Source organism: Grampus griseus, assembly GCF_964374135.1.
Source record: "Grampus griseus genome assembly, chromosome: 19".
NCBI lineage: Eukaryota > Metazoa > Chordata > Mammalia > Artiodactyla > Delphinidae > Grampus > Grampus griseus.
In genome coordinates this window covers 2,426,417-2,450,382 of record NC_139013.1, presented here as the reverse complement: position 1 = coordinate 2,450,382, position 23,966 = coordinate 2,426,417, and the positions used below count along the sequence as shown (strand labels likewise).

The following is a 23,966-nucleotide window of genomic DNA, read 5'->3' as shown; positions in this document are numbered from 1 at the left end:
AACATAAAAAGAATGCATACATATGTATATCTGAATCACTTTGCCGTACAGTAGAAGCTAACAAAACACTGTAAATCAACTATATGTCAATAAAAAAAAAATACATGGGAGGTAAGTTGTCTTATTCTCTACACTGTCCCATAGGCTTGTAGGATTTCATCATTACTTTTTGAAGGGCAACAGGAGGGTCCCAGTTTCAGGTGAGGTACAGTAAGTACACTCTGCCCTGTCTCTCTCACTGAGGTGTTTCAATAAATTAGCAGCCTGTAAAGAAGTAGGAGTCAGTCTGAGAATTTTAATCACCAACACCTGGCACCCTTTGGGTGATACGTAGGACAGGACAAGGCAGCAGGGTCAGAGGCCTTCAGCCAGCAGCTATTTACCAACTTTCAGAGAAGCATCTCAATAGATTAACAACCTGTACAGAAGTAGTAGCGTTTCTTCTATCGATACTTCTCTCTCTGTCTCTCTCTCTGTATATATATAAGGCCGTATAGTTATATAGTTACATAGACATAAGTATATATACTTTATATATAGTTACATAGTTATATATGTACAGTATATATATATGCACTATGTATATAATGTATATATATACTTTTTAAAAACATAAATGAGAATACACAAGATACACTGTGGTCAATTGTTCATTTGTTTTCTCATTTAATACTGTAACCAGAGCTCCTTCCATATCAGTATATTCAAGCCTTCCTCACCATTTCTTACCCAGACGAATCCTAAGCTACTTAGCCAAGTTCCTAAGGACAGATTCTTGGGTGCTGCCTATTTTGCCTGTCTTCTGAGCAAGGTTCCAGTGAACCCTGGGTGAGAGGAGGCTACCCTTCCTCCAGATATGCATACAGCGGTCTTTGCTAACTGCGGCTCTGCTCAGATACCCCCTCCTTAGAGAGAGGCCTCCCCGACTGCCCAAGCTGAAGTAGGCTTCCCCTTCACCCTCCACCTAATTACCTCTGATCACGCTCAGAATTCAGTGCTCGTGGCTCCATATGACAAAGGGCTTTGGTTTGCTCACTGCTGGATTCCCAGCCCCTAGAACAGTGCCTGGCACAGAGGAGCTGCTCAGATATTCGCTGAATGAATGACTCTCCACTCACCCTGAAGCCTCTTGTCTCTTGAGATGCCTGATTATCCGAAGATGCAGAGATTCTACATATTCACATAGTTAAAACCGCCTCTCCTCCACCACTAAGGATGAAAGAAAGGAAAAAACCTCAGGCTCTTTGACCTAATTCTCTCCTCCCCCTTTCCACACACTTCTGCTCACACCAACCTCCCTGTGATACATTGAATTCAGCAGTGAAAAACGGCAACTTCACACCTGCCTCTCTCTGTAAAGCAGGTGGTCACCTAAATAAACACCCACATTCCTTGTAGGCAGCTCTTTAAAGAAACTTCGGCAAAAGGAAAATTCCCTCTACGAATTTTCATGCATTGGAGAATATTGGTTGGGTAAATGAGTATCTATGATGAAGGAAATGGAAAATCTATGGAGCCTCCTAGGGTGATGATGCCGGTGGAGGTGAGTGGGTGGGGAGATGGATGGATTTAATTCCCTCCTAATATTTCTCCCTGGTCGTGGGAGACCAATAAACCCCAGGGAAATTTGTTCTGATAATAGGCATGGAGCATGGTTGCACTTGAACCTCACATCAACCTTAGGAAGTGATAATAAGATTATTATAATGATAATTGTGACATATAATAGAACACTTTTGTGCCAAGAACTGTTCTAATTGCTTCACTGTATTACTTCATTTGCTCTTCATTACAACACTATAAGGTAGATACTATCCTTATCCCCATTGTACAGATGAGGCAACTGAGGTGCAGAGAAATTAAGTCACTTTCCCAACATTCCTTAACAGGGGAACAACAAAGCCAGAATCTGAATGCAGCAGTCCACCCCGGAAGCTATAACCTGATGCTGTCATTTGCACCTTGTTGGTCACAACCTAGTTACCTGGCCACATCCAGCTACAAGCGAGACTGGGAAATGCAGCTAAAACTTAGGGGTTCTGGCACAATAGAAGTAGAGACACGTTTTGCGGGACAGTGAGCAGTTGCTACCAGCTCACCCCCAACCTTGGCTTTCTTTCATGTAGTTAAGATCCGAAAACTAGGGAACGCACAGCCCAGCCACCCCACATAATGGGCCAGGCAGTAATTAAGACAGACATTCTTATACATTGGCAGGGGGAGTGCCAGTAGGGAAATCATTCTGGGAAGGTGTATTGGTATCGCTAACTGATGCTATCTCCAGGTAGATAATGTCTCCAACTCCCAGCTGGTGTCAGAGAACTGCTTGGTGGTTTTGGGAAAAATACACACACATTGGAACTGGTGTCAGAATCAGAAGGTCTAACCTCCAAAATCCTACAGCATCACTTCTGCCATATCGTATTGGTCAAAGCAACCTGTAAGGCCAACTGGCCCGAGGCAGGGGAACACAATTAGATTCACAGGTTGCATCAGACCGAAACTTTCCGGACCACCCAGTTCCAGAAACTGCCCTGGAGACATTCCAGACCACCCAGTTCCAGGAACTGACCTGGGGACTTTGAACCCAGCCCAGCCTTCCCGCCTTTCGAGGGGCGGGACTAACGGTCCCCCAGGATACCCGAAAAGACCACCAAATAAGGAATACCCTGCGCCCTCCCAGATTCACCACACCCCTTTCCCTTCTTCCCCTATAAAATCTTGCCCAACCCTCGCCCTGGGTGCGACTTCTCTGGCCCCCTTTCTCTCACCAGTGAACCTCGCCCGGGAGCGCTCACTAATAAAGCTCACTTGAAGCTTTCCTGTTTCGCGGTGCCGTTTGTTAAGATCCGACCTTACACAACCCACAAAGACAGCACATGTTCAGGGAATGGGAAAACAGAGTCCAGCTCCTGAGAGCAGAAGCTGCAAAAAATCATGGCCATTTTTAATATCGAAAATGAGAATATATTTATTTATATATTTGTATGTTTGTTTTTTGGCTGCACCACCTGGCTTGTGGGATCTTAGCCCCTGGTCTTAGTTCCCTGACCAGGAATCGAACCCAGGACCCTGGCAGTGGAAGCGCAGAATCCTAACCACTGGACCGCCAGGGGGTTCCCAGAGAAAATTTTTAATGGAAAAAAGAAATGGGGGGAAAAGAGGAGCAATAAAAAAAAATTTTTTTAAAGCTTATGGGAAGAGGTAGCGTGAGGGCCCCAGTCCTAGGACCACACACATGCCCTGGGACGGTGGTTGCAGCTTCAGGGCAGGCAGATTCTGCTCTGCCTCCTCCATCTCTGCAAGCTTCAGGACCTTCTAGCGCAGATCCAAATAAAGACAAAACGCAACCACGTTCTACTCCCATCTTGCTGACCCCGTCCTGTGGCCTTTCCCAAATATATTATACCTAAGCCTCTCCTCCTGCAGTTAAATGACATGATATGTGTGTCAAGAGTTTCGGGGAGGGCAGAGTACACACTCAAATGATAATAGTAGTAAGACTTGTTATACCCAGTGAGAGGCAACGTCTCATGACTATGAGAAGATTCAAATAGTTAATCCACGTCAAGTCCTTAGGACAATCCCTGGCACTTAAAAAAGACCCCCAAAGTGCTGTTGCTATTGTGGTTGCTGTGGGTATTTTAAGAGGCCCCATCAAACTGTTATAAAACACGAGAAGCTTAGTATATGTCACGAAAACAGCGTCCAACGCAGTAGCCAGTAGCCATAGCAACTATGAAAACTTTAATTTATCAAATTATGTACAACTAAGAATTCAGTTCCATGGCCACATGCCAAGTGCTCAAGAGCCACACGTGGTCAGTGGCCACCATACTGAACATCGCGGACACAGAACTTCCGCATCTGTGCATAAAGTTGGGTAGGACAGCGCTGTTTTGCGGGCCCCAGTTCCTTTTGAAAGGACTTTATGCTAATTAACTCACGTCATCCACACAACAACCCCATCTATAGTGCAGGTTTCGTGACTGCAACCTCTTTACAGACGAGGAAACCGAGGCTCAGAACGTTAGGACACGGGTCCAAAGACACAGAGCTGGGATTTGAACCGGGCAGACCTGTCTCCCAACCAGTCCTAATCAATTCTTGTTGTTTTTTTCAGTATTGTTGAAGCAATTCCTTTCTTCCCTTCTTCATTCCTGCATCTTCCTCCCCTCCCCACTCTCCTTCCCAACCCCCTCCCTTCCTTCTTCTCTTCCCTCTCCTTCCTTTCCCCCCTCCCCTCCCTCTCCTCTCAAGCCCCTCCCCTCCTGCCCCTCTTTTGGTCTTCCCTCCTCCCCATTTCTCCCTCCTGATCCTCCTCCCCTTCTCCCAGTAGGAGTACCACTCTCCTCCCCGCCCCTCTCCATCTCCCCCGCCACCCTCCACCCCTCCCCTAACTCCTCCTCCCTCCTTCTTTTTCCCCCTCCCCTCCCACTCTCTCCAAGCCCCTCTCCATCTCCCCCCTCCCCACTAATCCCTCTTCTCCTCCCACCTCTCAGTCCCCGCCCACCCCGGTCGGCGCGCGGAGGAGTCTGGGAGCGCGGGGTGGGTGTGGCCTCACGCGGCGCGGGGGCGGGGCGGGAGCAGCCGAGCCGCGCAGGTGCAGACCGCGCTCTCGCTGGCCATATTGCGGTCAGAACCCCACAGCGGCCCCGCCGGGTTTTCGTCGACGGGGAGGAACATGCACCCTGGATCGCGGGAGGGACCCCAGAGGAGGCTCTGAATCCCTGCCCCATCCCTGCGTGCCTCAGTTTCCCCGCCTGGACAGTGGGTGCGAGGACCCCACCTGTAGCCGAGGTGCTCCGCGGGGCTCCATCCGCCGGATCTGCTCCGTTCTCGCTACTGTTTAGGTAATAGTAACGGCCCCGCCGCCGCTGGCAGTCACGGAACGTTGATTTCCTCAGTGCCGGGCGTTGAGCTGAGTGCTCAGTGCTTAGTCAGCTAAGCTGAGTGCTTAGCTGAATACTCACTCCGCGGCCCGCAGAGGGTGCCCCGCTCCAGCAGTGCCAGCGTCGCCCGCCCGGAGGTCGTCAGAGATGCAGATTCTCGGGCCCCCTCTCCCGGGAAGACCGACCCAGATTCCCTGGGTGTGTCCCCCGGGGCCGTGGCCTCCTAAGCTTTCCCAGTGATGCTGATGCTGATGAAGTGAGAGAGACGCCCTTTCACCTCGTTAAACCCTTGCAGTAGCCTGATCCGGTACGCACTGTGACTTCCCCATAACTGAGGCACCGAAAAGACTCCCCACCCCACCCCCTCGCACCATCACCACCAGGGGGTTATTAAGTGCGACTTAATAACCACACTTAGGAAGCTCCGTGTCCGGCACCATTCTAGGGGTCTTTATCTGTATTGACTCACTTAATTCTCACAACCCTATAAAGTAGGGGTATTATGTCCCTCACCTTACACAGGAGGAAACAGAGGTTAAGTGACCTGCCCAGGAACACACAACTAGGATGTGGCAGAGCCGAGACTGGAAGCCAGGCAGTCTGGATCCAGAGTCTGGTCTCTGTCAGAACAGTGCTCTCCAGGTGGGGCATCTGCCAGGCCATGCAGTGGGGTGCAGCCAGAGAATGTTAGAGCTTGTGTTCCTGGGTCGTTTCAGTCCGAACATATAGTGATTCAACTTTACTCCTTAATTCAAAGATCCGTTTTTTTTTCATAGTTTAATATCTCCAAAATTAGGATGTGTCTTACCACTGACGGTATATTGTGGTTTATTTGGCAGATTCTTTTTTTTTCCTTAGTGAGATAAAATCATGTTTTCTTTCAACCTATGGTCTCTTGGAGTAAATGAAATACAGTTTTTACTAGAGTACATGTATATACATATATACGGTATTTGGTGTAGTTACATGTATTAATGTAATTATGGTATTTCATGTGAGCATGTACTAATAGACCTTATTATATACATGTATGTACAGCATTTAGTATATCTTTATATATACACCTTATTTACAGGGAATATGGTATTTAGAGTTTATTTACCTTATATATGTATATATGGTATTTGTTCTGTGTAAATAGTTTATATGCCAATGTATATGGTATTCAGAACTGTAGTATATATAAATCAGTTTACATATATCTTACACACGTGCCTATGTAGTATTTAGTGTGCATGATTACACATTACACATATATACAGGTATAAATGGTATTTAGTACCATAGCACACAGATATAAGATCACATATATTTTATATACATATATATGTGGCATTTAGTGTGTGGTTGAACCACATATACATGTATATGTGATATTTTGTGCATATATCTTATACACATGTCATGTATATCAGTTTCTATATATCTTATATGCATGTACATATGGTATTTAGTGTGTGGTTACATCTCATATGCACATAAATACGGTATTTAGAATATGTGTACACCTTATGTACTCAAATATAGATATATCATTTTATTGTGTTTCGCAGATACTGCGTTTTCTTACAAATTGAAGGCTTGTGGCAACCCTGCATTGATCAAGCCTATTGGTGCCATTTTTCCAACAGCATTTGCTCACTTCTTGTCTCTGTGTCACATTTTGGCAATTCTGAAAATACTTCAAACTTTTAAAAATTATTTGTTACGGTGATCTGTGATCAGTGATCTTTGGTGTTACTATTGCAAAAAAACTACCACTCACTGAGGCTCAGATGATGGTCAGCATTATTTAGCAATAAAGGATTTTTAAATTAAGATACGTACATTTTTTTTAGACATCATGCTACTGCACATTTAACAGATTACAGTATAATATAGACATAACTTTATATGCCCTGGGAAACCAAAAAATTTGTGTGACTCTCCTTATTGCGATATTTGCCTTATTGTGGTGGTTGGGAACCTAACCCACAATATCTGCAAGGTATATTTGCACCTGACCATGCATACTCATGGCAGCATTACAACAGCCAAAATGTGAAAACAACCCTAATGTCCATTAGCAGAGAATGGATAACAAAACGTGGTATGTTCACACAATGGAACATTTTTCAGCCATGAAAAGGAATGAGGCCCTGATACATGCTACCACATGGGTGAACCTCAAATACACCCAGCTCAGTGAAACAAACCAGACACAAAGGGCCACATAGTGTAGGATTCCTTGTGTATGAAATGTCCAGAACAGGCAAATCCATGGAAACAGAAAGCAGATTGGTGGTTGCCAGGGCCTGTGGTGAGGAGGGAATGGGGAGGGACTGCTTCATGGGTGCAAGGTTTCCCTTTGGAGGTGATGAAAATGTTTTGGAACTAGATAGCAGTAATGGTTACACAACATTATGAATGTGCTAAATGCCACTGAATTGTACACTTTAAAATGGGTAAAATGTTAAATTTTATGTGTATTTGAGCATAATAAAAAAGGAGGGGGTGGGGGTGGCTAGTTGTGAGCCAAATCCTTTGTAGGGTACTGGAATAAAACATAATAAAGGGAAGCCCAGTTTAGTAGGAAGAATGTTGAATATATAGATGGCGATAATAAAATAACAACAACAATAAAACGTATATCCCTTACCACATGGCAAGCACTGTTCATAACGAGTTACTTACACTAACTTGTTGAAATGTCATAATGACCCCATGAGATGGGGACCTTATGCCCATTTTCTAGATGAGGAAACTGAGGCACAGAGAGGTTGAGTAACCTGCCCAAAGCTACACAGCAGGTAAGTGGCAGAGCCAGAATTGAAACCCAGGTATCTGGCTCCTGCAGTCTCACAGTTCACCAGCCCAGGCAACAGGTGTCAAAGGAGAGTGGCAGTCAAGGCCTTGGTCAGCGCCTAGGTGAGAGGCCCTGGTTCTCTCCAGAGCCCCATGAGCTGGGTCAGGGATGGTGGCCAGAGGAAACTGATGCAGTACGGAGCAGTCAAGGGCATGATGAACACTCTGCAGCTGGGGACTGATTTCTCTGTCCCTGGGCCTTTGTTCCTGGGGGCTTTTTCATCTGGTAGCAGAGCCGGACCCCAAGTGTAAGCTGGGGCCTGGGGCAGTGGTGGGGGCTCAGCCGCTTGGCCCTAAGGGTGGATCTCAGGTCCAGGTCCTGATGGGGGTGTCTAGGCAGAGTGGCCCTGGGTCTGAACCCACCTGGGAGAGACATCCCCACTCCCTACTTCCCCAGCCACCACACTGTGGCGGTGTCTGGGTAGCATGAGCCCATGGGGTGTGTGCGTGCTGTGTCTCTGTGTTTCTCTGGATGAGAAGAGCTGTGTGTGTGTGTGTGTGTGTGTGTGAATCCAGGGGGCAGGGCTAGGCCTGGTCTCTCACTGTCCCCCTTCTCTCTCCCTCCACCACAGTTCCATCAGCCCCCAGACCCCACCACCCATCCCCTGGTCACTGTGGGCAGTGGAGGGATGGCTGCCCAGCTGCCGGCTGACAAGGCCCTGGTGAGTAGTGTCAGCTCCTTGCCTTCCTCCTCGTGGGTGGCTCAGGTTGGGCCTCGAGTCAAATGAGGCCCTGCTGGAGCCCCCCTCCGGGGCCTGTGCCCTGTCACCTGGGGCAGGGTGGCCACGAATACAACTTTATGCCAAGTCCCACAAGTCCTCATAGAGAATCATCAAACTTTGGGATGGCCTTGGGGACTGCCACACAGCCCTGAAGCCCCAAACCAAATCCAGTCCCAGCCCTGTAATAATGATGTCATCCTAATGACAGCTGACGTTTCTTGAGCACCTACTGTGTGCCACTGCCATTCTGTGCTGGGGGAGGGGGATATTCCCTGGGAGGACCCACTGAGGCCAGGGCCTTGCCCCACCTCCCTGGCTCCTCCAGCCCTGCCGGCCTGGTTGAACCAGACATCTTTGCTGTCACAGGAGTTGGTGACATTCAAAGATGTGGCCGTGAACTTCACACAGGAGGAGTGGCGGCAGCTGAAGCCGGCTCAGAGGGGCCTGTACAAGGATGTGATGCTTGAGAACTTCCAGAACTTGAGCTCCCTGGGTAAAACGGGGGGTTCTGGGGAGGGCCCTTTTCCTAGTTCATAGGTGGCCCCTTCTCGCTGTGTCCTCACAAGGAGGAAGGGGTGAGAGAGATCTCATTAATCCCATTTGTGAGTACTCTGCCTTTATGACCTAATCACCTCCCAACCACCTAATGCCATCACCTGGGGATTAGGATTTCCACATATGAATTTGCGGGGGGGGGGGCACATATATTCTGTCCACTGCACACACACACTAGACCTCATTCTAGAGCCCTTGGCAAGTACTTGAGGAGGCTTCTCTTTGCTTTCCCAGCCCCCAGCCCTCACCCCTTCCAGCTCTGGGAGTAGGTGACGTGGGTGACATTCGTGTTTTCTGTCTCTTTCAGAAATGGAGACTGGAGAGGAATGGCCCAGTGGAAGCTGTCTCTGCAGGAGTATCCCCTGAGCTGGACCTGGAAGATCTGGGAGGTGGCTGCCCCTGGGGCTGTGCATCAGGAGAGGCCGGGACAGCTTCAGGAAGGGCCCCTTCAGAGCATCAGCCAGGAGACCCCCAGCCAGGAATTCCAGGAGGGAGGGGACCCCACAAGTGCGGCCCGCGGAATGCCAACTGGGAGAGCCCCTGCCGTCACTGAGAAGTCCTGTGTGCCAGGAGTGCGGGGAGGCCTCTGCACACTGCACCGAGCTGGCGCAGCACCAGCGCGTGCACGCCCTGGACAAACCCTTCGCGTGGGGCGAGTGTGGGAGACGCTCCCGCAGGAAAGCCACGCTCACGGTGCACCGGCGCGTCCACACCGGCGAGAAGCCGTTCACGTGCGCCGAGGGCAGCAAGGCCTTCTGCCAGCTTGCCAACCTCACAGTGCACCGGCGCATCCACATGGACGAGTGGCCCTACCGGTGTGCCGAATGCGGCCGCGCCTTCGTGCAGAACAAGCAGCTGCTCGGGCACTGGCGCACACACACCGGCGAGCGGCCCTGCAAGTGCGGCGAGTGAGGCAAGGCCTTCACCCTCATCACCAACCTGGTGGACCACCAGCGCATCCACACCAGGGAGAAGCCCTTCGTGTGTGACCTGTGCGGTAAGCGCTTCACCAAGCGCTCCTCCCTCCTCGGGCACCAGTGGGCCGCCAGAGGCGACAGGCCCCACCCGTGCAGGGTGTGCGGGAAGGCCTTCCGCAAGAAATCCGAGCGGGTCAACAACCACCGCACGCACACGGGCGAGCGGCCGTTCAAGTGCTACGAGTGCGGCAAGGCCTTCAGCCAGAAGGCGCAGCTCGTGGTGTACTGGTGCAACCACATGGGCGAGAAGCCTTTCCACTGCAAAGCCTGCGGGAGATCCTACAGCCAGAAGGGCTACCTCACCGTGCACCGGCGGACCCATACCGGAGAGAGACCCTTTGAGTGCACGGAGTGTGGCAAGACCTTCAGCCAGAAGGCGCACCTCTCCATTCACCTGCAGATCCACACGGGCGAGAAGCCCTTACCGCTGCGGCGAATGCGGGAGAAGCTTCCAGAAGGTGTCCTTCCTACTCTAGCATCAGGCCATCCACAGTGACGAGAGGCCCTTCCAGTGTGGCGTGTGCAGCAAGGCCTTCGTGCGGAAGTCCACCCTGGTCCAGCACGGCCGAATCCACACAGGGGAGAAGCCCTACCAGTGCGGGCAGTGTGGGAAAGACTTCCGGCACCAGCCCATGCTGACGGCGCACCGGAGGATCCCCACCAGGGAGTGGCCCTATGAGCGCAAGGTGTGTGGCAAGGCCTTCAGGTGCATCGGGAACCTCACCTGCCACAAGAAGACCCACGCTGCTGCGGGGGTGCCCGCCAGGGAGCCCAGCCTTCTGCCCACTCTCCCAGATAACCTGTCACAGGTGAGGCCTGAGATGGTGGCCAAGTTTCAGCCTCCTCCCGTCATCACTTTAGAATTAACTCAGGGACGTCAAGAGATGCCCTTGGGGCTTGTGACACATTCCTGAGAATTCCCTCAGGACAGGCGATAGCTGCCGTACTTCAGCAGTGTGCGACCTGTGCAACCACACAGGGCCTGGCCCACGCTCGGTCTCACGCTCTGCAGTCACCATTTTGAAATGCTTAATAACCTCTGGACAGAGGGCCCCATATTTTCATGTTGCACCAGACTCCAAAAATTATCCCCGTTACCAGGGGAGAGATTAGATCAGGCAGGGGTTGGCAAACCGCAGCCCGGGGGCCAGACCTGCTTTCACATGGCCCCCAAGGTAAGAATGGCTTTCACACTGTAAAATAAAGCGAAAAGAATATGACACAGAGAGAGCTTTTGTGGCTTGCAAAGAATACACAGTCTCTGGCCTTTTGCAGAAAAGGCTGGCCAACCCCTGCCATCAACCAACAGTTATTTGTGGAATTCCACACCCTTCCTCAGCACAGGCTGGCAAAACCCGTTTGGTCTCATGGTCCCTCTTGGTGGTTCCCTCAGGTGGGCTCCTGGGACTAAGTGGAGGAGACTGGCTGGCTCCGTTCTTTCATTTCCCTCTAGGCCTTTTTAAATATATATTTATTTATTTATTTTTGGCTGCATTGGGTCTTTGTTGCTGCACGTGGGCTCTCTCTAGTTGCAGCGAGGGGTGGCTACTCTTTGTTTTGGTGCACGGGCTTCTCATTGTGGTGGCTTTTCTTGTTGCGGAGCATGGGCTCTAGGCGTGCGGGCTTCAGTAGTTGTGGCACGTGGGCTCAATGGCTGTGGTTCGCGGGCTCTAGAGTGCAGGCTCAGTAGTTGTGGCACATGGACTTAGCTGCTCCACGGCATGTGGGATCTTCCCGGACCAGGGCTCGAACCTGTGTCCCCTGCATTGGCAGGCGGATTCTTAACCACTGGGCCACCAGGGAAGCCCTTACTGTGGCTCAGACCAGCTGCTGTCCTTGGTGCTGAACATCACCTGCGTACCTGGCACTTTACCGGGAATAAACGTGATTCTCCGTTAAATGGCTGCTTATTCACTGCAGGATCTGGTGTCTCTGCCAGAAAGGTTTGTCCAGTGGGAGCTTGTTGTAGCTCACTCACTGTATTCGTTTGCTCCGGCTGCCATGGCAAAAGACCACAGACAGGGCAGTGGGCTTGAATGGCAGAAATCTATTTTCTCACCGTCCGGGATCAGGGTGTGAGCAGGGTTAATTTCTCCTAAGGCCTCTCTCCTTGGCTTGCAGATGGCGGCCCTCCTGTGGCCTCTTCACGTGGCTGTCCCTCTGCCCGTGTGCGGCCTGGCATCTCTCTCTCTCTTCTTAGGACACCAGTCATTGGATTAGGGCCCACTCATATGACCTCACAGAACCCTAATTATCCCTTTAAAGGCCCTATCTCCAAATCCAGTCACATTTTGAAGTTACTGGGTGTTAGGATTTCAATATATGAATTTGGGGAGAACACATGCAATCTATAACATCCTTAAATGGCTAGAAACAGCCTTTTGCAACTGTAGCTGCTGTCTACATGTTACTGGAAAGCATGAGCACCCACCTTGCATTTTGGGTGGCAGGGGGAGACAGTAACCCCCCACACTCCTCACTTTCCTTCCTTCCTGGTGCAGAGTTCGTCCTGGGACGCAGCTGTCCTGCCAGAGACCGCATTTCCCACTTGCATCCAGGAAGGGGCATGGACCACTCCTCCCTGTGGAAGGTGAGGAGAGGGATGTGTCCAGAAAAGGTTGGGCCTTTGCCACCTGCCCTTCCCCCATCCGCCCCCTGGATGCTGACCCCAGGGTGTTTCCAGAAGCAGTGAGCTGAATGTGGTAGAGGGAGTTTGGACCCCCGAGTCACCCTGTGGAGATCCTCCTACGATCGGCTGCAAGGAATTAGGCCCCAGGTCTTTGGGGTTTGTTGCTGCATTTCGTCCATGCTGACCCAGCTCTGTGACCTCACCATCACCTCCACCCTGTGTGGGAGGTCAGGCATCACCTCCACTGAACAGACAAGGAGGCACCGAGCAAGCTCAGGTTGACCACTGGGTGAGTGGCAGTACCAGTGGTTGAGCCCAGGATCCCCTGATCCCAGAGCCCACTTGATCACTCCTCCACTCTGCAGGGGCTGCAGACCAGGGGTCCAATCTGTTTCTTGCCCCAGATGTCGTTGGTGTGGCCTGCTTGGGCCTGGCCCAAGTAGCATTTCTTAAATATGGGAATTTGATGCTGTTTAGGAAACAGAAACATTGCACATAAAAGCTTTCAGCTCCAAGATCTTGAGCAAAGCATTAGTACTCTGAGCCTCAGTTTCCTCAGCTGCAAAACCAGGATAATAATAGCATTCTAGATAGTGCTTATTAATATTTTATTTGACTGTTGATAATAGAGCACTGTATTTATTATTTACTATTAATTAATGATAATAGAGCACTATTATCAATAGTAAAATAATAAGATATTATTAAGGTGTGGATGAGGCATATATTAGACAATAAGCCTGCTTGACTCAAAGCACTTTATGTTCACAAGAATCCCATCCAGTATGTCAGGGGGTCATAAATCTGTGATTTGAGAGAGAATGGTTTGCACCTCTCCTGAAACTCCAAAACTTCCAGGAGATTCCTGGCCATCACCAGCTTCTGGATCTGTGTCCAGGCCCTCAGTGAATAATACTGGACGGTGACCACGGGTCTCTGATAACTCTCCAGGGCTTGTCTCTGTCCAAGGTCTCAGTTACCTGCATCCCGTCCTGACCTACCAGGGACCGGGTGGCCCTGAGAGAAGAGGGTGCTCCCACACCCCTCCTCCCCGTCCTTTCCCATTTGATGAGAGGACTGGGCCAGGTGTGGAAAGGTCTAGCAGGGCGAGGCTGAGTGTCCCATCTCATGAGTAGGAGGTGATGGGAGGGAAGCACAGGAGGAGGGTGGCGACATGGCTGCTAGGCCAAACCGTCAGAGACCCCTACTCTTAGCTCCTACTGGGGGGCCTAGAAGGTTGCCAAGCTCCATGTGCTCGTTTTATTGAAAGACCATGTCTCATGCCCCTGCCTGACTGCACGATCTGCCTGGACAGGTCCTCAGGGTGCAGCCTGAGGGATGGTTGTCTCCACTTCGTCCTGGAAACACCCCTGGACGACACCTCCCAGCCTCCATGTAGGTCTGAGGGGAGGCAGCTGTCAAAGGCGTGATAGACAGTGGGAGACACTGGGCCACTTCCGGTCCGGTGCTAAGGTGTTGGTCAGACTTACCTCCCCCAGGCTGCCTCCCCTGACCTGTCGCTGGAACGCTCATGGTGGCTGGCAGCCAGCTCTGACCAGCCCTGTGTCCTCAGGGGTGGACGGGATGTAGGTCCTAAGTGACCACAAGGAGTGCGACTGGGTGGAATTTTTGGTCTGAGACTGAGAGAGAAGCGAGGGAGCAGGAGAGAGGCAGAGAGGCTGGGGGCTCTGTTGTCTGAGGCTCTGTGTTGCCAGGACCTGCAGCTTAGCCTGCCCCTGACTATCCTATCAATCGACTTCGGAGATGCCCACAACCCCCTTTTTAAAGCAGAGGGAACCGAAGCACAGAGGGTTAGAAGGAACTCATTCGCTCACAGCTGGGGCTCACCTTCGATCCATCCAAGGCTCACACTTGCCCTGTGCGTCACAGTCACTCACCCGGCCACCCCTGCCCCGCCCCCCCAAGCAGGAAACCTGATCACATGACATCTGTTCTTGCCAACGGGAATGGGGGCATGGCGACGAAAGCTGGTGCAAACAGATGTGACCCGGAGCCTCTCAGTCTCTCTGGGCCCTGCCCCCATCCCGTGGTCAAGAGAGCACAGAGGACAGCCAGGACCGGGGGCTCTCGTGGTGACCAAGGCAATGAGAAGGCTCCCCAAAGAAAATGTCACGTGCAGCAGGACCTCACTGTCACAACAAAAGCCAGAGAGGCCATCCGATGACGCTGGGGCCGGCTTCTCCGTGTCATCCCACTTCCGCCCGACTGTGACCTGGGCAGAATGGACCCCACGCCCACGTCAAGGGTGGACAGTGGTTTCAGGCCGATCTGGGCAGTCACTCCCATTCATTCCCCTTCCACAGCTACTATTTCAAGGATGAGGGCGAGACCCATATCTAAGCCAATAAGCACATGGCATTTTTCTGGTCAGAACAATCAGCCCCTGGTGAGTCCAGCGGAATGAAGCGTAGGGCTTTTTTGCCAATGACTGGAAGAGGTCTGTCTCCATCTGCACGAGACTGAGGAAGTGTGTCAAGAGGAGCTGCTGGAAACCACCAGGAAACCACAAGGGAAGCCAGCCTGAGGACGAGGCCAGTGCGTGAAGGGAGAGCCAGCAGACCACGGGGAGGCAGAGCTGTGGTCCTGACGCGCTGTGCGTCTGGATCAAGCCCACCCTGATGCCTGCACCCTGACATTCAAAAACTGTCCATGTTTCTACATGGCTGTTTTTCCTACCTACAACACGAAGTGTGCTTACTAATATAAGTGGTTGCTTAAAATGAATTATTTTTTGTGCACGCCAGCGTCAGGAAGTGTGGGACATGCAGACACTCCAGGACATTTGCGACCAGTAGCACAGAACATTAAAATAAAAAGGTGGTGGAAAAGGTCCCAGAGAGGGGAGGCTGGGGGAACTCTATGTGTACACAAAGCTTCAGGTCAGCCTTAGGAGACTCCAAGTTTAACTGCAAAAGATAACTATGTAAAGAGACTCAGATGTGCAACTTATTGAATCCGGTTAAGTATTTTAACCTGAATATCAAGCCTGTTGTTACTCGCTCCCCTGCCCTCTCCCACAAGCACTGAAACCGACTTTGACAGCACACCTGTTACCTGTATCTTTCTCACCTGATGACTGTTTAAGATGACACTGGTCTCCCTTCATGAAAAGTTTTATTAAAAAAAAAATTTAACAGACCACTATGAGAAACTTTGGCAGCCAAACCGGTTACTGTTATTGCTAACTCTGAAAAAACATTTTTTTCCTCTCACGAACTTGCCAACTTCTACCGCTTATTAGCCTGGGGGGAGGAGGCTTCCAGTACGGTTTAGGGAGACTGCAGGGGGGCTGGGATATGGAAGGACGACGAAGGGTCCCCCTCTAGCTCTTCCCCATAGAGGAAACTCACTGACAACCTACATCTGGACTAGACCGAGGGTGTGTGTGACAAGGGGAAAAACGTCCCCACGCTCTTATCAAGTCCTGCACGCCTCTCCCCAACTTTACTATCGGAACGGAGACCGACCGGAGGCTCCATCTCAGCGCTTAAAATGTACTGAGCGCTTGGTCTGGAACCCCGACGCGCTCCGTTCCTGGAACTCCCGCGAGTTACCAGCCACAGCCAACCTTGCAACGTTCCCAAGTACACTGGGCACGGAGGAACTTGCCTTCCGGCTCGGTGGTGTGGACGCCCGGCCGGGAAGGAGCGCGTGGGAACCAAGACCCCCACAATTCCTAAGAGCCGCGGGGCTGCGCCACCCTGGGCCAGCACTTGAGAACTCCCAGAGAACCGACGGCCCGTGCTAAGGACGCCGCCCACCTGGTGTAGACTGGGGCGCCCCAAGCACCCTAGGTGTGGATCCTCAGGTGCCGCGTGAGGTTGGTGTTCCGGCTGAAGGTTTTCCCGCACTCGCCGCACCTGTAGGGCTTCTCCCCGGTGTGGATCCTCTGGTGAACTGTGAGCGAGGAGTTCTTGATGAAGGCCTTGCCGCACTGCGCGCACCGGTACGGCTTCTCGCCCGTGTGGATGCGCTGGTGTTCGATGAGGTAGGCGCTCTGGCTGAAGGCCTTCCCGCACTCGCCGCACGCGTACGGCTTCTCGCCGGTGTGGCCCATCTGGTGTACCACCAGGGACGAGCGGCCCGTGAAGTGCTTCTTGCAGATGTAGCACGCGTACGGCTTCTCGCCGGTGTGGATGCGCTGGTGCTGGGTCAGCGCGGAGTTCTTGCTAAAGGCCTTGCCGCACTGGCCGCACTCGAAAGGCTTCACCCCGATGTGCAGCCTCTGGTGCTGGATCAGGTAGGCGCTCTGGCTGAAGGCCTTGCCGCACTCGCCGCACGCGTACGGCTTCTCGCCCGTGTGGTTGCGCCGGTGCAGCGTCAGCGACGAGCTCTTGTTGAAGGCGCGGCCGCAGTCCCCGCACGCGTACGGCTTCTCGCCCGTGTGCGTGCGCTGGTGCTCCGTCAGGTGCATGTTCTGGCTGAAGGCGCGCCCGCACTCGCCGCACACGTACGGCTTCTCGCCCGTGTGCGTGCGCTGGTGCACGATCAGGTGCATGTTCTGGCGGAAGGCCTTGCCGCACTCTCCGCACGCGTACGGCTTCTCGCCCGTGTGGACCCGCTCGTGCTGGGCGAGGGAGGAGGTCTTCCGGAAGGCTTTCCCGCACACGCCGCACGCGTACGGCTTCTCGCCGGTGTGCGTGCGCTGGTGCACGATGAGGTTCATGCTCTGGCTGAAGGCGCGGCCGCAGTCCCCGCACGCGTACGGCTTCTCGCCCGTGTGGACCCGCTGGTGGATGGTCAGCGACGACCGTTCCAGAAAGTGCTTCCCACACACGTCGCACTGGAAGGGCTTCTCCCCGGTGTGGATGCGCTGGTGTTTCACCAGCGACGAGCTGCGGCCAAAAGCCTTGCCACACTCGCTGCAGTCGTAGGATTTCTTCTCCACGTCCGGTCTGGAGGGTTTACCAAGGTCCGAGTTACCTGCGAGGTTCTTGCCCCGCATGGCAAACGGGTGGACCCCTGCTTCCCGCGGACCCCCCGACCTGGGTGGCGCCGGGGTGGGGCTCTGGTTAACGAACGCCAGCAATTCACGATATTCGGGGTCCGACTCCCGGGACATTTCCAGCCGCCCCGGGCAGGTCCTAGCGCTTCCCCGCCGCGACTCCACCCTGTCACCCTGCGTCCGCGCTCCGTCCACGGCTGAACCCCAGGCCCCGGATGGTCTGTCTTCCGAAATCTCTTCCTTCAGGTCCGGTTCTTTCATTTCAGGTCTCATTTCCAAGTCTGGCGGGGGAGGAGGAGAGGAGAAGAAATGTACGCGGTTAATGCTGGGTGGAAGTAATTTCCCAAGCGGGAGTGGGTAAGCGACAGGGCACGGATGGAGAAGCTAAGAGCAAAGCAATGCGCTGACGACACACGTGGTTTCAGAAGGCAGAACCAACCTAGGAGGTGAGCGGAGAACTAGAAATGTCCCTTTCGGAGCTCGGAGGAGACACACAAGTTGGGCTGAGAGGGCGCGGGTCAGAAAGGCTCTCGCAAACCTGAGTGAGGAGTTTCTGCAATGGATTCCTCCCCTCCAGGGTCCATCCTGAATATCCCCAACCAGTCATGCTTCGCAGAGCATCGATTTTGTATTAGAAATGATACAAATACAGCTGACGTTTATGGCGCGTGCAGGTTACCCCGTCTTTCCGGGCCCCGGCCCAGCTCCATCCCGCCCTCCCCAGCCCCGTAGGCCTCACTCCCCTCCTCCACTGCCCAGTCGTGGAGCGCAGGTATCCCCGTGGGGCTGGCTCCAGACCTCTCCTCTTTGCACATCCATCCCTTCCTGGTCACCAAGCGAAGTCTCCAATCCCCTCCCACGTGTATCCTGTTCATTTCTGTTTCCTGTCTGAGGTCCGGACTCTGTATCATGGACCTAATGGCTTCATTCCCAACATTTAAAAGTTGTGAGATCTTACACAAAAATGTCACGAAAAGTGTGACGATATGACCACACAAAGCCTTTATTCCTATGAGGCGATAAAAAGCAGGAGTGGAGCAGCAGCTGTTCCCCGACCCCTCATTTAACCCCCACCTGGCCCCACCAACACTTGAGTTTGAGACCTCCCCTCCCCTAAGTCATGTCATGCCTTCATGGCCCCGCCAAGGGAGTCTGGACTTCTATATAGTGATGCCTCCCAAATGTATGCCCCCCACCCAGACCTGCTGAGTTCTGCTGAGGACTATTCAGAAGCCTCCTGTGTCCCTCTTGGGTATGGCAAACCCGTTTAACAGGAAACTTGTGATTTTGGAACCCTCACCCCCACCCCAAATGATAAAAAAAAGAAAGAAAGGCTCATCAAAGAGATGTAGCAACATAGTCAGACATAGAAGGACACTCATATGAGGTCCCCAGAGGAGTCAAATTTATAGAGACAGAAAGTAGACGGTGGGTCCCAGGGGCTGGGGGAGGAGGGAACGGGGAGTGTTTACTGGGGACCAGGTTGGGGAAGATGAAAAGGCCTCTGGATGGATGGTGGTGATGGTTGCACAACAATATGAATGTACTCAATACCACTGAACTGTACATGTAAAAAAGGGCTAAAATGGTAAATTTTGTGTTATATGTATTTTACCATAATTTTAAAAAGTGTTTTAAAAATAAAGATTTAGCAGTCATTTTTGATTCGTCCCTTCCCTCGCATCATCCAGGCTGTTGAGTGCCACTGGATGGGCAAAGCAGCTTGAGCCAGACCAAATCTCTCCACCAACACAGCCAACCATCGAGTCAGGCACCGCAGGTTTCCTGCCTACACCCTCTGCCCTCTACAAGGCGCTGTCCACTCAGTGGTAGGGATCTTCTCAGGCAGGCCAAGCCCTCCAGCATCTCCCCAGTGCACTGAGAATCAAGGCCAAGACCTTCCCTCCTGGGCCCTTGGGCAGACAGAGCCAGCCTGGATCCTGCCGACCACGCCAGACTAACGCACCTTCCTTTTCTTCAGGCACACTTGCCCTGCGGCTCCCTTTTTACCCCCTTGTCTGTGCTGAGCTCTTCCTGCCTTGGGCCTTTGCACCTGCCGGCTCCTTGATACTCCTTGCGTGCTCATCCTCAGGCCTCAGTTAGCATTTATCCTCCATCCTACGGTGGAAAGGAAGATCTCTCTTGCTATCCTCTTGCCTGCTTCCTAGTGATCGTTCGTTATGGCCCGTGGCAACTTGTCTTTGGCCCTTGATCTGTTTACTACCAGCCCCTGCCCCGCAGTGGAAAGTTGAGCTCCAGGAGGGCAAGACCCTGGCCTGTGCCTGGTTAGTTACAGTACCTGGCACACAGAAGGTAGCAGGTAAACATGCACTGCACACTTGCAATGTGCCCAGCACGGGGCTGAGCAATCGGCACAGATCATTCCGTGTGGTCCCCACAACCATGTAGTTATGTTTGAGATTATACCCATTTTACAGACAAGGAAACAAGCTCTGAGAATTAAGTCACTTACTCAAGGTCACACAGCATACTAGAGGCAGAGCTGAGATTGAAGCCTATGACCACAGAGCCACGGGCCCTGGTCAGTCACTGTTTTGCTATGTTCTTATGCTTTCCCATGCCAGAGCAAAGGATTTGAGAAATACTTGAGAGTGATCCTGGCTTAGTGACCCTGGGGTGTGGCGTGACACCCAGATGTTAGGGCAGATGGAGGCATGGGGCATGAAGGCCCCGTGACATGGGTGGGGGTGACTTCTCAGTAGGAGGAGGAAAGGAAGGCTGATGGTGGGTTTGGTTTGGGGTGCATGGGGTCTGAGACGTGCTGGGGACATACACTGGCCTGAGCCTGCAGAGATGGGAGGCAGCGGAGTCTCGGTTGTGAATAGAGTTGAAAGTCTTCTGGAATAAATATGAGAGCTGGAGGGAGCATGCCAGCAAAATCCCAGAGTTAAGGGGCAGTTAAAAGGGGGCGGCTTCCCTTTCAGGGATTAAAACCCTTCAGGAGATGTGGCAACATGGATGGACCTAGAGAATATCATATTTAGTGAAGTAAGACAGAGAAAGACAAATATTATATGAAATCACTTATATATGGAATCTAAAAAATAATACGAATGAATCTGTATAAAACAGACAGACACAGAAAACAAACATATGGTTACCAAAGGAGAAAGGGGGGGAGGGATAAATTAGGAGATTGGGATTAACAGATACACACTACTATACATAAGCTAGATAAGCAACAAGGATATATAGCACAGGGAGCTACATTCAATACCTTGTAATAACCTATAATAAATAATCTAAAAATACATACGTGTATATAACTGAATCACTTTGCTGTACACCTGAAACTAACACACTATTGTAAATCAACTCTACTTCAATTAAAAAAAAAAACACAAACACCCTTCAGGAGAGATGATTTGCAAAAAAGCAAACATCAGCTCTTACTCGTGAAAAGGTATGCAAACACAGCTCAACGTCAGCCAAATTAAAAGGACCCTGCCATATGGCTTTTCACCAATCAGATCAGCAAGGAGCAAAGCATTTGATGATGTGTGGCTGGTGACAGTGTGTGGACATGGGCCTTCTTGCCCACGGTCAAGGGAAATGTTAACAGGACAACGTCTGTAGAGGCCATTTCGGCAACAAGCTACAAACATCCAAAATGTTATTCATCCCTTTTGGTCTAAATGTGGATTTTTTTTCATGGTACTAGATTTCTTGTCCTTTATAGTTTCTTTTCCCATATTATGTATTTCCACAATTGCTTCTGATCACAAAGTAATTCACACTTGTTATTAAAACATCAAACATCAAAAAATAACATAAAATGGAAGTCTCTTGCAATCTCACCATCTAACAGTTTGATGTATATTTTTAGAATTTTCTCCCAGTGCATACTTTAAAAAAATACACACAACACACCCCATATGCACACACACATATGAACACACACTGTTGTTGTTGTTTTTCTGAAATGTGGCCAAGATAGAGTAACAAAGATAAGATTTCCCTCCAGCCTACAGCCTAAAGCAATGGGAGGAAGAGAGGACAAAATATATAAAGCAAAGGTTTTCAAGACACTGGACATGAGTCAACAAAGTGCAGTGATTCCTGAGACATAGGACTCAACAGAGGCAGGCCCTACGACCACCCAACTTACTCGCAGGAAAGTTCGCAGGCCACAGCACAGGAGGGGAAACTGAGGCGAAGCCCCGCAGACTCCCTGAGTTGAGGAGATGGAATTGAGAGACGGAGGCAGGTGGAGTTCACAGAACAGAGTACTGGACAGCAAAGTGTGGAGAGTGGGCTCTGGAGACAGGCAAGGTCCTCCCTCCAGGACTTGGGTTACTGATCAGAACACTCATATACAGAAACTACCCAAGGCTGGAGAAAACCACCCGAAAGGAACTGAAAACAGTACCCAGAGCCGACGCAGGGCTGGGAACAGTGCCTCCTCACACCAGCCATGTAACTCACACCATATAATTCATGGGGCGTTGGGCAGAACACTCAGAAGGGTCTTGTGGAGATTAAGTCGTCCTAGACTGAACACAAGCCACAAAGGCAAAAATGAAAGCAGGTCAAATGACGTGGTATTGGTGTCAAGACAGACAAATAGATGGACAAAACAGAACAGAGTCCAGAATTAGACCCACACATACATGAACAGCTGATTTTTGACAAAAGTGCAAAGGCAATTCAGTGGAGAAAATTCAGTGGAAATTTTTCAGTGGAAATATTCAGTCTTTTCAACACATGGTGGAACAACAGGACATCTATTTGACAAAAAAAAGTGAACTTGAATTAACATTTTGCATCATTAGAAAAATTAACTCTAAGGGGATCATAGAACAAAGTATGAAACCTAAAACTATACAACATACAGAAGAAAACCTTTGTGGCTTTGAGATAGGCAAAGATTTCTAAAATCTGACACCAAAAGCATGATCCCTAAGGCAAATAATTTATCAATTGGACTTCAAATTAAAAACTTCTCTTCAAACAAATGATGCTGGGGAACCTGGATAGCCACATTCAAAGGAGTGACATTAGACCCCTTTTTAACATCATTCACAAAAATTAACTCAAAGTGAACCAAAGATGTACATGAAGAGCTACAACTATTAAACTCTTAGAAGAAAACACAGGAGTAAATTTTCATGGCCTTGGTTGGTCAATGGTTTCTGAGATACGATACCAAAAGCACAAGCAACAACAACAAAATAAATAAATTGAACACATCAAAATTAAAAATGTTTGTGTTTCAAATGATGCCATCAAAAAAGAGAAAAGTCTACCCACAGAATGGGACAAAATATTTGCAAAGCATCTACCCGATAAAGGACTTATGTCAACAATAATAATAATAATAAACATATAAAGAACTCTCAAAACTCAATAATAAGGAAACGAACAACCCAACTAAATAAAACAGGCAAAAGACTTGAACAGATATTTCACTGAAGAGAATATACATGTGGCAAATAAGCACATGGAAAGAGTCTCAATATCAAATGAAAACTACGATATGATAAGACTACACACCAACGAGAAAGGCTGAAATGAAAAAGATTGAGCATACTGAGATTTGGCAAGCACATGGAGCAGCTGAAACTCCCACTCACTGCTGGTGGAAATGTCAAATGTTACAACTGCTTTGGAAAAAAGTTTGGAGTTTCTTTAAAAGTTAGATATACACCTCATATCTGAGCCAACCATTCTACTCACCGGTGTTTACTCAAGAGAAAGGAAAGCATATGCCTACAGAAAAACTTGTACACGCACGTTCACAGCAGCTTTATTTGTAACAGTCCAGAATTGGAAACAACCCAAATGTTCATCAACAAGTGAATGGATAAACAAATTGTGGTCTATCCATAGGCAGAATGGTATTCAGCAATAAAAAGATGTGAACTATTGATACATACAACAACATGGGTGAACCTCAAAATCATCATGCCAAGTGAAAGAAGTCAGACCAAAAAGAGACTACATGCTGTATGATTCCATGTATATAAAATTCTAGAATATGCAAATTAAACCACAGTGGCATAAGGCAGACCAGTGGTTGCCTGGGGACGGAGGGTGGGTACGGGGAGGGAAGGGAGATATTACCCAGGGGCATGAGAAACTCTTCGGGGTAATGGATATGTTCATTATCTGGATCATGGTGATGGTTTCCTGGATGTGTACAGATGTTGAAATACACTGAATTATTCTTTACATATGTGCAGTTAATTATAGGTCAATTATACTTCCACAAAAACTGTTGAAGAAATGGGACCATACTCTAGCTCTGAAAGTTAGTGTTTCAACAACACATCAAGGGACATCATTCCATGTCAGTGCCTACAAAGAGTGCTCATCTTTGAAAAGCATGGTTTCCATCATATGGCTACACCTTGATATGTT

General features: G+C 50.3%; 1 protein-coding gene across 1 annotated transcript in view; it reads right to left on the bottom strand.

Annotated features, from left to right (window-relative positions):
- The window catches only part of SMIM17 (small integral membrane protein 17), a gene marked incomplete at its 3' end in the record, with an annotated part of 40,175 nt that extends 23,711 nt beyond the window's left edge, over nt 1-16,464 (bottom strand). Inside the window, exon 1 of the mRNA XM_082676043.1 lies at nt 16,402-16,464. The remainder of the gene's footprint in view (nt 1-16,401) is intronic.
- Nucleotides 16,465-23,966: the final 7,502 nt, after the last annotated feature.